Source organism: Narcine bancroftii, chromosome 5, assembly GCF_036971445.1.
Source record: "Narcine bancroftii isolate sNarBan1 chromosome 5, sNarBan1.hap1, whole genome shotgun sequence".
NCBI lineage: Eukaryota > Metazoa > Chordata > Chondrichthyes > Torpediniformes > Narcinidae > Narcine > Narcine bancroftii.
This window is the reverse complement of record NC_091473.1, coordinates 15,286,999-15,300,849: the sequence shown is the minus strand read 5'-3', so window position 1 is coordinate 15,300,849 and position 13,851 is coordinate 15,286,999. Positions and strand designations below refer to the sequence as shown.

Below are 13,851 nucleotides of genomic sequence, written 5' to 3'. Positions count from 1 at the left end.
GTGCAGCCCAGCTTACGAAGGTCATAATGAACATCTTCAACATCTCAATGCAGCTGTCCACTGTTCCCATAGGACTCAAGGCAGCCACCATCCCGATGCTCAAGAGAGTGATGGTAACTGGACTAATGGCACTAAACTCGACGTTCATGAATTGCTTTGAGTGACTTGTAAAAGAATGCATCAAATCACACCTTGCAGTGACATTTGACCCATTCCAGTTGTCCCCCTGTTTAAACTAGTCCACGGATGATGCTGTAGCCTTGAATCTCCAATATTCAAGATTCTTTTATTATTATGTAATAAAACAGATGTAATATTACACAAAATTGCATTTAATCTACTGTAAAGCAGACAAAGATTCACCATCAGGAGAAATTGAGGACGGCACGGTTAGCGTAGCGGTTAGTGCAATGCTGTTACGGCACCAGTGATTGGGACTGGGGTTCGACTCCCCCGCTGTTTGTAAGGAGTTTATACGTTCTCCTTGTGTGTGTGTGGGGTTTTCTGGAGGCTCTGGTTTCCTCCCACCCTTCAAAACATACTAGGGATGTAGGTTAATTAGAACCATAGAACACTACAGCACAGAAAATTACACAGAATTGGGTGTAATTGGGCAGCACAGTTCATGGCTCAAAAAAGGCCTCTTACTGTACTGCATGTCTAAATTTTAAATTTACCCAGTGTCCCTTACAGTCAGAGAAAGAGAAGCAAAAGAGAGTCTGTTCAGAGTCGCTGAGTGCACGTCAGTGGATTTGCATCCAGCACTCACATAGAGTCTACAGCCACACAGACTTCAATTGAAGCCATTGGCAACCCGGGCTCCAAATCCAAACCTCTGACACGATCAGGAAACCTTCAGTGCCCAAGGCTCCTTGGGAGCTCTTCCCACCTTTGGCACCCTCTCGCATCCCGGTTCTGATACCTGGTACCCCTTTACCCAATCTTGAGCCAATCACCAGTAATCCGCATTCTGGTGTGAGTCCTTTGATTGCAAGTGGCCAGCAGTCCGCCGTCCGAGTGGGTTCTTCTCCTAGAGTTACCAACAGCCCACCTCTGTTCTTCAGCCACAGACCCCTTCACTAGTCCGCTGCCAGGGTCACCATCCTGTGGGATAGTCTCTTCTGCTTCTCCTTCTCAACAGGGGTGGATGTGTTCTCCTCATTACTGGTGCCTAGTGCCAGTCCTCTGCTTCCCCAGTGTCTGCCACCCCTTGAGGCCACTGCAGAATAAGGGCAGCACCATCTTGGTCCCAGACCCTGCGGCCACAGGATTTTAAAATAAAACACTGTAAGCTCCTTTAACAAGCCGTTTAAAGCCTGTACAGATTGTTGGACTGGGCAGTAGAACCCTGTGGAGGAGCGCTGTACTTCTGCGGGACTGCACCAGTGGCAGCACTGCTGTTATAGTGGCTCCAGCAGCTCCACCATAATTTTTAAAACATCCTTGATTTCTTTATCCTGATCTTCCTAGAGAATGATTCCTCATACATCAGAATATTGTTCATTTACTTCAGCTTGGCATTCAACACAATCATACCACAGAGGCTGGTAGATAAACTGTCCTCGCTGGGACTCAAAACCCCTCTCTGCAACTGGGTTCTAGACTTCTTGATCGGAAGGACATTGTCAGTCCAGGTTGGCATCAAAATCTCAAGCCCCATCATGCCGGCACTGCCGCACCTCAGGATTGTGAGCTCATCCTGCTACTGTTCACACTGCTGGCTCACAACTACACTGCCATATTCAGCTAAAACAGGATCCTCAAATTTGCGGATGATTAACAGTAGTCAACCTCATTGGCAACAATGATGAGTTGGCTTACAGATAGGAGGTTGGAAGACTTGTCAAATAGTGTGAGAACCATAATCTGAGTCTCAATATAGACAAGACAAAGGAGATGATCGTGGACTTCAGGAGGATCAAGTTCGGCCACTCCCCATTACACGTTAATGGCTCAGTTGTAGAGAGCACAAAGATCCTTGTATATATTAACAGATGGCCTATCCTGGACCCACAACAACTCCTCATTCGTCAGGAAGATGCAGAAGCATCTGTACTTCCTAAGGAGGTTGAGGAGGGCAAGGCTACCGGATGCTATTTGACATCCTTTTACAAGAGCACAATTGAGGGTGCCCTGTCTGGCTGCATCATTGTGTGCCATTATAGCTGCAAGGCATGGGACCAGAAGTGAATGTGGAGGATCATCAAAAACGGCTGAGTAGATCTCTGGGGTCTTCCTTTCCTCTATTGATGACAATCACTAGGAGCAAGGCTCAAAGAATGATAATGGACTTTACATTCATCACATAGTATCTTTCACCCACTACCATCAGGAAGGGGGTACAAGATCATCAAAAATCAGGACTGCCAGGCTGGAAAATAGCTTCTTTCGTAGGCTGAGAACAGTAATCTGTAACTGAGTTAATCATCCCAAAATATTTCTATTTGTATGTATTTTAAATTGTGTTTCTGTGCTCAGTATATGTGATGATTACGTGCTGTGCATTTTGTGTGTGCATGTGTGTGTGCGTGTGCATGTGCACTGTGGTCCAGATAAGTGTTTTGAGTTCTACATCCAGGTGATAATAAACTTTAATTTGAAGTGCTTGAGGGAGTGGAAGGGTGGGTGGGAAGGGAAGAGAGGTCCAGGGAATCTCAGAGAGACTGATCACTGTGAAAAGCCTGTGGGGGTGGAGAGAGAAAGGTACGGCTATTGGTGGGATGCACTGAAGTTTGCGGCATCTTCTACCTTGACACTGCCATCTGCATCTGTTCTGCTGCTTGACTGGATGTCTCTGTGCAGTGAGCCAGCCTGACCTACCTGATTCTGCTGTCAGGCTGGATCTGTGCCAGGTTCAACCCTATTCAGATCAGCCAGAGCAACTGGCTGCTGAGCAAAAACAAATCCCCACTTCTATTATTATTTATAACAGTCTTGATTATAGCAATTGAATTTCTGTTTGTAAATGTTAAGAAATGTTTTTCTAATGTTAAACAATAAGCAATCTTTTATAAGATGTCTCTTGTTAATGAATATTTACTGAATGTGAAAACTTTCCTGAACCACATAGTGAGCTTTGACAGCCCATGAGTCTTGAGGGTTCGGAGATATTCTTGGCTGGGCAAAGCCATCACAGTTTTGGTGAGGGTCCGTAAGGCTCCAAGCCCTGCTTAAATGCTTGGAGCTGGAGTACCAGTAGAAGACTTGAGCCGGGACCACAAAATAGTGTGGTAGAAGGGGCAAGCAAACATGCTTATGGCATACCAGAAGATGTGAATGTGTTTTCAAGGCTAACATTGTTATCATGTCTTCTGTTGATTTCATCAGGGGAATGTCACTGACAACTGGTGAACTAGTTTTCACTTTATTCAAACTCATAGTACAAGCACTTAAAGTTTGTACAGCATACCACAACACAAGGCAACAAATCTCAGACTTGCACAATACACTATCGGGTCATGCATTATCCATAGGAAATAAAGGATAACCAACATTTCAGGCCTAAGCTTTGTCAAGGAGTTGCTCTCAACACCAGTGTCTGCAGACTTTCCCATTTGACTCCAGTCTCAGATGTACCAGCTTGGTGTGAATCCCATATTCAGGCTCCTCCTTTCTGAGTGTTTGTCTTAGATTCTAGTGCTGTTCCATGTTTCCAAAGCCCATCTCCCACCAATTCCCTCTGTTTCTTGTGAACCAGATATGACCAAATTGATTGTCAAGCCCAGCTTGTCCATAATGAACAACGCACCCTCCTGCTTTAATCTCACTTGCCCACATTAAGCCCACACACCTCCAATCCCATTGTATCTATGGAGCTATCCAAGTGTTTCTTTAAGGAAGCTAACGTACCTGCCTCCACCACTTTGTCTGGCAGATCATTCCATGTGCTCACCACCTTCTGAGTGAAGAACTGTTCCCTCACATCCCTTCCAAATCCCATCACCCTCACCTTATGGTTCTACGCTCTCGTGTTAGATTTACTCACTCTTTAAAACATACTGTCACTATTCACCTTATCCATGTCCCTCATGATTTTATAGACTCAATAACATTCCCCTTCAATTGCCAATACAGACATAGTTTTTCCAGTCTCTCACCTCGACTCTACTTCCCTCAAATTTGTAAACCTCTTCTGTACCATTTCCAACTTTATCATCTCCTTCCTGTGGCTATGTGATTAAAACCACACACAATATTCCAAGTTTGGGCTCACAAATGTCTTGTAAACCTCAACATGTCGTCCCAACCACTTGCATTCGCTGCTTCAAGTAATGAGGGCAAGTGTCCCAAACACTCCCTTCCCCACTTTCTCTGCATGTGTGGCCTTCATTAACAATCCTGCACCTCAAGATTCCTCTGCTCAAATACATTCTTTCAGGCACTGCTGTTAACAGAGTTCATCCTGCTCTGATTTAATTTACCTAAATGTAGCACTTAGTACTTCTCAGAGTTGAACTATACATGGCATATTTCAGCCCAGTTCCCCATCTGATCTACATCCTGTTACAAATCCAGGTAACTTTCTTCACTGTCCACTGGAGCACATATTTTCATATTGTCATCAAACCTACCTTGCCACAAATATCCCAAATTATTTGTGTGTATTAGAAAAAACAAGGGTTCTTGTACAGTACCCTGAGGCACTCACTGGTCACGGTCCTCTAGTCTCGAAAAATTGCTCTCTGCAACCACCCTCCTAATCCTATCTCTGAGCCATTTTTTTTTAATCGTTGCTTCCTATTCCATGCCCTGACCCTTCCACACAAACTGACATGTGACCTATCAAAATATTTTACTAAAATACACATCAATAACATCAACTGCCTTGCCCTCATGTGCCCACTTTGTCATCTCTTCAAAAAAATCTATCAAGATTGTGAGGGCATGATTTCTCACGCATTAATCTCTCCCTAATTTTCCCCTGTCCATCCAAATGTTGATCGATTCTCTCTCTCTCAGAATCTTCTCCAGTAGTTTCCCTACCACTGACATCAGCCTAATGGGCCAACCACTTCACCATTTGTATGGCGTTCTGTAGTTACCCCGACTGAGTGGTAACTAATTAACCTTTTTAACAATCCATATAGACCTTTTTAACAACAGCACCATATCTACCATCCTAAAGTCCTCTGGAATTCTGCCCTCAGCGATGAATGAAAAATGTCTTTCAAGGCTCCAACAATTTCCTTCCTGGCCTTTCAAAATGTTCTGAAATGCACCTGGTCTAGCCCTGGAGGTTTATCCCCCCTGATACAATCTAAGACCACTAACATCCCTTGATGTAGACATCAATGATGCAGACATCCCCCTCTGAGTCTCAGAGCCAGACTCGAAGTCAAAGACGTCTCTGCTGCAACTTTTTTTCTGTAGGTCATCAACCAAGTGTATCCAAAACAGTCAATTTGTTACTGAGGGGTTGGCCACAGGAGGTTCCTGCCTCTCAGACTATCTTCCTATGTGGTCCCTGTCTGCACTTTCGGTGAGATCACCTCTTATCTATGATGTCTTCAACATACTGAAATGTATGTCTAACTGCAACTCCAGCTCCTTGACCTGGTCCATCAGGAGCTGCAGCTGCACGACCTTCTCATAGCAATAGTCATCAGGGACATTAGAAGGTTCCCTGACCTCCTGCTGATTGAGCCCTGGACAATCTAGCTGCCATCTTGTCTGCACTATCCACTGAAAAGAAAACCAATGGTAAATCTCACCCTTATCATACCTGTTGGAGCCCCTTAATTCCTGCAAGCCGAAGCCTCATCATCCCTTTGCAAGTGGAGTGTTGGATGCCACAAATAATCTCCACTATCCACTCCAAAATCAAAAGTGTTTAAGTTCAAATTTATTGTCAGAGTGTATACTGTACATAACATCACATACATCATATTTTTCCTGTGGGCCAACCACTTCACCAATTGTATGGCATTTTAGTTGTGGTACTGATCCAGTCAGGTATTAGGACATATGGAATTAATCCCCCTTGTCAGTTCATGTAAGGGTCCCAGTCCCGACCTGCAATGGGTGATCAGGTCCAATCTCCTGGATTGTCTTAACCTCGACCTCCAACTATTAGTTACCATAGTAACAACCAGCTCTTCTGCCTGCCATTTGGGTCCAAGGTGCCATTGGAGATGGCTTAAAATGGACGCACTATTTCTTATCTTACAATAACCAGATGCCCATTTACCAATTGATTAATCCTCTGAGAACTTGGGTCTTGATAATGTGAGCTCTCTTTCTCAATTTATAGCTGTTTTGTTTAGTGGAGTTAAAAGAGAATGTTTCATTGGGGTATTGTCCATTATCTTACACCAGAGTTGTTATCAATCTCCATGCTTCTATTTTTAAAACATTCTCAGTGAACTTCACAGACTGTTAATTATCCTTGCCTAGGGAACCTCTAAACAACAATTCAAAGGAAGAACACTACCCGTTTTTCTACTCCATGCTGGCAGTTTAAACACTTGATTGCCAAATAAGCTGCAAACTCCATCTCCTTGTGTAGTCACTTGAAGCAGAAATTTGCCAGTGGTTCAATGTTTCATTAAAGGGTTACACTCGTTTCTGGAAACACTCTATTCTCTGCACTGAGTAGGTTGAACTGATTGATGACCTATAAACCTTCAGTCTCAGTGACTTGAATTATTGCCAGTTCAACCCTGATAAATGAGATTAGAAGAGGGAGTCTCCTCCCTCTGGGTGGAGTGCAGTTTGTGGGTACAGTACAGAGCAAGCATCTGGGATTATCTGGCACTGCTATTTCCTGGCTGGAAATTATTCCTTTCCAACTATTATTTCATGGTTTCTTCAGACAGTAAAATCCTTTGACCCCATCTCTCTTCCTCTCTTTCTCTCTCTCTCATTTAGATATTAAGGATTCTTTGATGCAGGTGTCAGAAATAAAACTTCTCACACATGAGTCTCTTTAAAACTGATGACACGACAAGCTTTATTTACAAGTCTGCAGAGTTGGACTCAACTGGCTTCTCACCAGTTAAGCCCCGATACATACAGTGCATTGATTTTTATACCCTTGTTGTTTGCCCTTCCCCTTCTTATTAATACTGTTTTAATTGGTTAGTATTGCAAAAGCATTCTAAGTACAACTGCATTTTTAATTATCACGTTCGTTACGTACGCTGCGAACTCTACATACACTAAATTCTGTTTCTCACCCTTCTTATCAATCTTTTGTCTCCTGCATGTCTCTCACTATGACCATGAAAAGATATGTTTAAAAAACATATCCAGCTGAACTTTTTGTCCTTGGCTGCTAGTAAGCTCCCTGTCCGTTCTGGCTTCCCTTTTTATGATTAATCATCACATTTTAACTTAAGCCATTTTAACCTAAATTCTCTATCTATAACAATCCACCCCTTTCTCTCTTTAAAATGTGTGTATTATATATATATATATATGAATGGGGATTTTAACTCGGGGAAGAGAAACGTCTCATGATAAATTAATTTCGTGCTGAAGTAAAATTCTAACGGGGTCTTCCAGTTCCCCTGGTTGCATAGCCTGTTGGACCATGGAAATCACTAGGCTGTGTAGACAGGGAATAAAACAGGGCAAAACAAGCAGGAGGAATAAAATACCTCCGATGACCCACAACTTCTCATTGGAACAGTACGCTGGTGTATGCAAAACCAGAGTCCATCAGGGCATGGTGGGCCTGAGTCACCCTACCAACTGTCAAGAGGGAAAGGAGTGGTATTAGGAATCTGTATATAATGACCCATAGTATTTCCTCCTCTTTCCACACAAGGGGTATATGGATGTTGGGTGGTATTTTCTGCCCAGCATTTCTCAGGAACTGAGGTATGGGAAATAAAATTACCCTCCTTACTTCCCCAAGTGCGGTCCTGAAACAGGACCACTGTGTCTCTGCATTTCTTACATTTCACTCCTGATAAAGACATAGGCAAACTAAGAAAAATCAAAGAACATAACAATAACATTGTGAATCAAGTCTTTCTGCGAAATCGCAAGGTAAGAGGTTTTTCTCCAGGAACACAAGTCCAATCTGAGTTCGTATCAGGGTCCTGAGGCGCCTCTACAGGTCCCTTAAATCTGGATGCGTGCGTCCACCCCTTCTCTCTTGTTCGTGCTGCAGCCTCTGTAGTTAAGAGAACTTGGTATGGACCTTCCCACTGGGGCTGGAGTTTTTCAGTTTTCCAGGTCTTGATGAGAATCCAGTCTCCTGGTTCCACTTTGTGTAAAGAAAAGTCTAGAGGCGGTGTTTGTGCCAATAGTCCTCTCTTTCGTAAATCTGTAAGAGAGCGTGACAGTGCCTGTAAATAGTTCCTAACAAATATATCCCCTTCCCCCAAGGTGGGACACCCCTCAACTGTACTCCAGAAGGGAAGCCCAAACATCATTTCATAAGGGGACAACCCTACATCTTTTCGTGGGGGAGTACGAATTCTCAATAAAGCCAGGGGCAGACACTTTATCCAAGGCATTTTAGTTTCCACCATTAATTTTGTCAATTGCATTTTTAGGATTCCATTCATACGTTCAACCCTCCCTGAGCTTTGTGGATGCCAAGGGGTATGCAATTTCCAAGAGACCTGCAATGCATTACAAATCAATTGCTGGATTTTTGAACAAAAATGTGGACCCCTGTCTGAGTCTATAGAATCCATTATACCATATCTGGGGATTATCTGCTCTAGGAGGAGGCGAGCTACTGTAGAGGCTGTAGCATTTACTGTTGGGAAGGCTTCCACCCATCGGGTAAAGTGACCTATTACCACCAACAGATACTTCCATCTTTGGACTTGAGGTAACTCTGTGAAGTCGATCTGGATACTTTGAAAAGGGCATATGGCTAATGGTTGACCTCCCATGGTCCCTGTCCTCATTATCTTCTTATTAATTTTTGTGCATAGGTGACAGTTCTGCACCTCCTGTTGGGCCAAGGTGTAGATTCCCTTACACACATATTCTCGAAGCACTGTGTCACATAAGGCTTGGGTGCCCCAGTGGCTCTGATGATGCAGGTGTTTTAAAATATTGCGAGTTATTTCTTTATTTAGAACCATTCTTCCATCTGGTGTCTTCCATGTTCCATCAGGCAGCTGGCTTGCGCCCAGCTGAGCCATGTCCTTTTTTTCCTTAGCAGTGAAAATGGGAGCCTTCTTTATGCCTTGTCTTATTGGGATTAAGGTCAGCAAACGGACTTCTTGTTGCATGGCTGCCCTTTTGGCTTCTTCATCAGCCAGTCTGTTTCCAATTGCTGTCGGGGTATCTCCCCTCTGATGGCCTGGTATGTAGACCACTGCTATTTCCTGGGGTAATGTCAAGGCTTCTAAAGTCAGAGTAATCATCTGTTCGTGTGCCAATTCCTTTCCTCTTGATGTAATTAGACCACGCTCCTTCCAGATCTTACCAAAGGTATGCACTACCCCGTATGCGTATTTGGAATCAGTGTAAATCGTTCCAGTTTTCTCTGCCAGTATTCTGAGGGCTCTCTGCAAGGCATATAGTTCACAGGACTGTGCTGACCAGCTTCCGGGTAGTCTCGTGGATTCTACTACTTTCCAAGTATTTTCTTCTATTATAGCATACCCACTTCTTCTCATTCCGTCAACACATCTGGCGGAGCCGTCAATGTAGAATTCATATCCTTCTCCCAGAGGAGTATCGCAAAGGTCTTCTCGGGTCTTGGTCTGAAGATCCGTCAACTCGACACAGTCGTGCTCCACCTCTCTCTCTGTTTCACTGCCGTATAAAAACTGAGCTGGGTTGCAGCTATTAATCTTTGCAAACTGTAGATCTTCTCCGACCATTAAAATGGTTTCATACTTTAATATGCGAGAATCAGTCAGCCATCGATGGGCAGTTTGTGTTAATAAAACACTCACAGAATGGGAGGTGTACACAGTCATCTTTCCTCCAAAAGTAAGTTTACGTGCTTCCTCTACCAACAGAGCAGCAGCCGCTACTCCCTGGATACACGTCGGCCATCCGCGAGACACTGGGTCCATCATTTTGGAAAGGAAAGCCACTGGGTGTCGCTGACCGCCTTTTTCCTGTGTTAAAACTCCCACAGCTGTTCCTTGGTTATGAGTGACAAATAGCTGGAAGGGCTGTTTTAAAGAGGGCAGAGTGAGTACCGGGGCTCGTGTCAGGCGATGCTTCAAGTCCTCAAACCATCCCTCCTCCTCCTGGGTCCATTTCAATGGATATTCATTTTCATTTGTCAGCTTTTCATACATAAACTTCACCAACGCTGAGTAGTCCTCTATCCATAACCTACAGTAACCTAAGAGTCCCAGGAATTGTCTTATTTCCTTCTTATTACGGGGTAACGGCATTCTAGTGATTCCCGCAATCCGTTCAGGGGTAATCCGTTTCTGTCCTTTACTTATTTGGTGTCCCAGATATACCACAGTTCTCTCAACGAACTGTAACTTGTTCCTGGACACCCGTAGACCCTTTTTCCCCAGATAATTCAAGAGTCTAATTGTATCTCCCCTCATTTCTTGTTCCTTGGGTCCTGATAATAGTAAATCGTCCACATACTGCATTAGTTGGGAATCATCAGATTGTGGATAGTCCGCCAGGATTTGTTCTAGCATTTGTCCAAACAGGATCGGAGATTCAGTGAACCCTTGGGGAAATACAGTTCACCGAAGCTGTCTCCGTCTACCTGTCCATGGATTTTCCCATTCAAACGCGAACATATCTCTACTTTCCTCTTCTAATGGACACGTCCAGAAGGCATCCTTCAAGTCGATAACACTAAACCACTCATGGTCTGGGGGAATCCGACTCATAATAGTATAGGGATTAGGCACCACTGGGTGGCGGGTCTGAACAATAGCATTCAAACTTCTTAGATCCTGAACTAGGCGATAGGATCCATCTGACTTTTTCACTGGGAGTATAGGGGTGTTATAAGGTGACATGCATTCTTCTAATAGTCCGTCTCGTATTAGAGTCTCAATTACCGGCTGTAGCCCTTTTCTCCCTTCCAAAGAAATAGGATACTGACGTTTCCTTACCGGCTGATGACCTGGTATTAATGTGACATGTAAAGGTGGGATGTCCAGACCTCCTCGATTTCCCTCCTTATACCAGACTCTCTCGTCAATCTGCCGTTCATCCTCTTCCTTTAGAGCACAGAGGTGGACTCGCACTTCTCCGTCCACAGGGAGAGCACCCAAACCTAGGAGAGCCTGTAAGTCCCTTCCTAGGAGGTTAAATCCAGCCGATGGTAACAACAAGAGGTCTTGTACCCCTTCTCTTTCTTCCAGTTTCACTGTTACTTGGGGAATTATTGATACCATTCTGGGAGCACCTTCTATCCCAGAAATTTTCAAATTACTTTTTACAGGTTCAGTCCCGATTGGCACAGTTATTACACTACTTCGTTCCGCTCCTGTGTCCACCATAAACACCACCTCTTCTCCCTTGGGACCAATTTTTAGTTTTACCAGGGGTTCCCTCTTATACTTGGTCCCCAATATTTGGAACCCCTGACCCCCCTAATCTTCTTCCATAAGTTCGAGGGCACGCAATTCCCTCTTGTATCGGGGGCATTCCCTCTTAAAGTGTCCTTCCTCATTGCAGTAATAGCACTTAACGAACCTCCGGGGTCTTCCCTCTCTTGGATATCTTGGATTGTTTAGAGGAAGGTTTTGTTTTCTTTCCCCTCTGGATTCGGCATTCATCTGTCGGATAGTATGTACCATAACCTTTGTCGCCCTCTTTTGATCTTCTTCTTCTCTCTGCACATATACTTTTTGCGCCTTTTTTAACAGGTCGCTTAGGGGTTTTTCGCTCCAGTCCTCCTCCTTTTCTAGTTTCTTTCTAATGTCCTGCCATGATTTGGAAACAAATTCAATTCGAATAAGCTGTTCACCCATTGGTGTACTAGGGTCCACGCCCGCATACTGTTGGACATTCTTTCTCACCCTCTCCAAGAAATCAGTAGGGAACTCGTCTTTCCCCTGGTGGTTCCCAAATGCCTTGGTGAAATTGTGACCCTTTGGCACAGCCTCCCGTATCCCTTTAATTGTCCACTCTCTATATTGTCTCATACTTGCCAATCCCTCGGGTGTTCGTTTGTCCCACCTGGGTTCATTTAAGGGATATTTTTGTTCATGGGGTCTGGGGTCCCCAGGTTGTTCATATTCCCACATGAGGAGGGCAGCCCGTCGAATCATCTGCCTCTCCTGGGGTGAGAATAATGTTCCCATTATTGCCTGCATCTCTTCCCACGTATATGTGTTTGGTCCCAGGAATTGGTCGAGCTGTTCGGCCAGTCCTATAGGATCTTACAATAACTTTTTCATTTCTTTCTTAAATCCCCGCACCTCTGTACTAGTTAGGGGAACATTCACATATCCCGTTCCCCCTCCCGGTCCTCCCATAGGAACTTCCCTCAGGGGATTTAGGCTTATTGAAAACTTTGATGGTCCTGGACCAGTCTGGGATCTTGTCCAGGGTCAGTTTACCGGTGGAAGTTTAGGGTCCGACTCCCTTAATTCATTCTTTTTTTCCCGGCCCCTTTCGGGGCAATCAGATTCATCACCTTTCCCCTCCGGTAATGAGCTTTCCTTGGGCGCAGTAGGCACCGGGGGAATATAAGGAGGGGGAAGGTTGTCCAGAGGTTCCCACTTCTTTTCTCCCGCTACCCTCAATTTAAAACATTTTGTTAAGGATCCTGGCCAGGGAACCCAACAAAATGCATACGCTGACTCTTCTTGATTCACCTTTGGTCTCGAATTTACATATATGTTTAATGCTTGTCTAACCCAATCCTCATCAGATCCAAATTTCGGCCACCAGACCGAGGAACCTTTAATAGGTTGTTTCGACCAAAGGAGACAATATTGAACCATCTTTTTCTTGTTTTTGTCTCGATATCTTTTACTATCCCAATTTTCAAACATTCTCCCCAAAGGGCTGTCAAGGGGAACTCCCAGGAATTGTCCTGAATTATCAGACGAGCCCTTAGATTTTGATCCTCCCATTTTCCCACCTAGATCCGTTTATCGTTGCTGAGGACCCTCTCGTTCTGGACCCTACTCCCTTCTTCTCAGACGCCTCGTCGGAGGTACTGTCCCTCCTTCGGTTACCGCTGAGGTTTCCCTGGGGTCGACCCCTCTCTTCTCGGCACTTCGTCGGAGGTGCTGTCCCTCCTTCGGTTACCGCCGAGGTTTCCCTGGGGTCTATCCTAGAGTCCCACGACAGGGTCCTCACGCCACGACAAAAGCTCTATACCTGATCTATTACGTTAGGTTTTTTTTTATCCAAACAGGTGTATCCCGTTACACCTGTTACCCAATCCCCACACCACAATCGTAAGTCGTCACTTACCGGTGTCTTCTCGGGGATTGAACCATCACCCTTCTCCTCTCCGTCTTGTCGTTTCACCTTGTCCGGATACCACTCACTCAAGCCGCCCGAAGCGACGAGCAAGGGACTAGGAGCCGCTGAACTCAGCGGGGTGCACCACCTCCGATGTCCCTCTTCTCGCCTCCCCTCACGGCTGGAGTGTAGATCCCGGACGAGCCCCCATTTGTCAGAAATAAAACTTCTCACACATGAGTCTCTTTAAAACTGATGACACGACAAGCTTTATTTACAAGTCTGCAGAGTTGGACTCAACTGGCTTCTCACCAGTTAAGCCCCGATACATACAGTGCATTGATTTTTATACCCTTGTTGTTTGCCCTTCCCCTTCTTATTAATACTGTTTTAATTGGTTAGTATTGCAAAAGCATTCTAAGTACAACTGCATTTTTAATTATCACGTTCGTTACGTACGCTGCGAACTCTACATACACTAAATTCTGTTTCTCACCCTTCTTATCAATCTTTTGTCTCCTGCATGTC

At 44.6% G+C, this 13,851-nt stretch overlaps 1 protein-coding gene across 3 annotated transcripts in view; it reads left to right on the top strand.

Moving 5' to 3' along the window:
* LOC138763159 (E3 ubiquitin-protein ligase RNF123) overlaps window positions 1-13,851 on the top strand; it is a 377,998-nt gene that overhangs the window by 169,139 nt on the left and 195,008 nt on the right. The gene's annotated exons all lie outside the window — the stretch shown is intronic.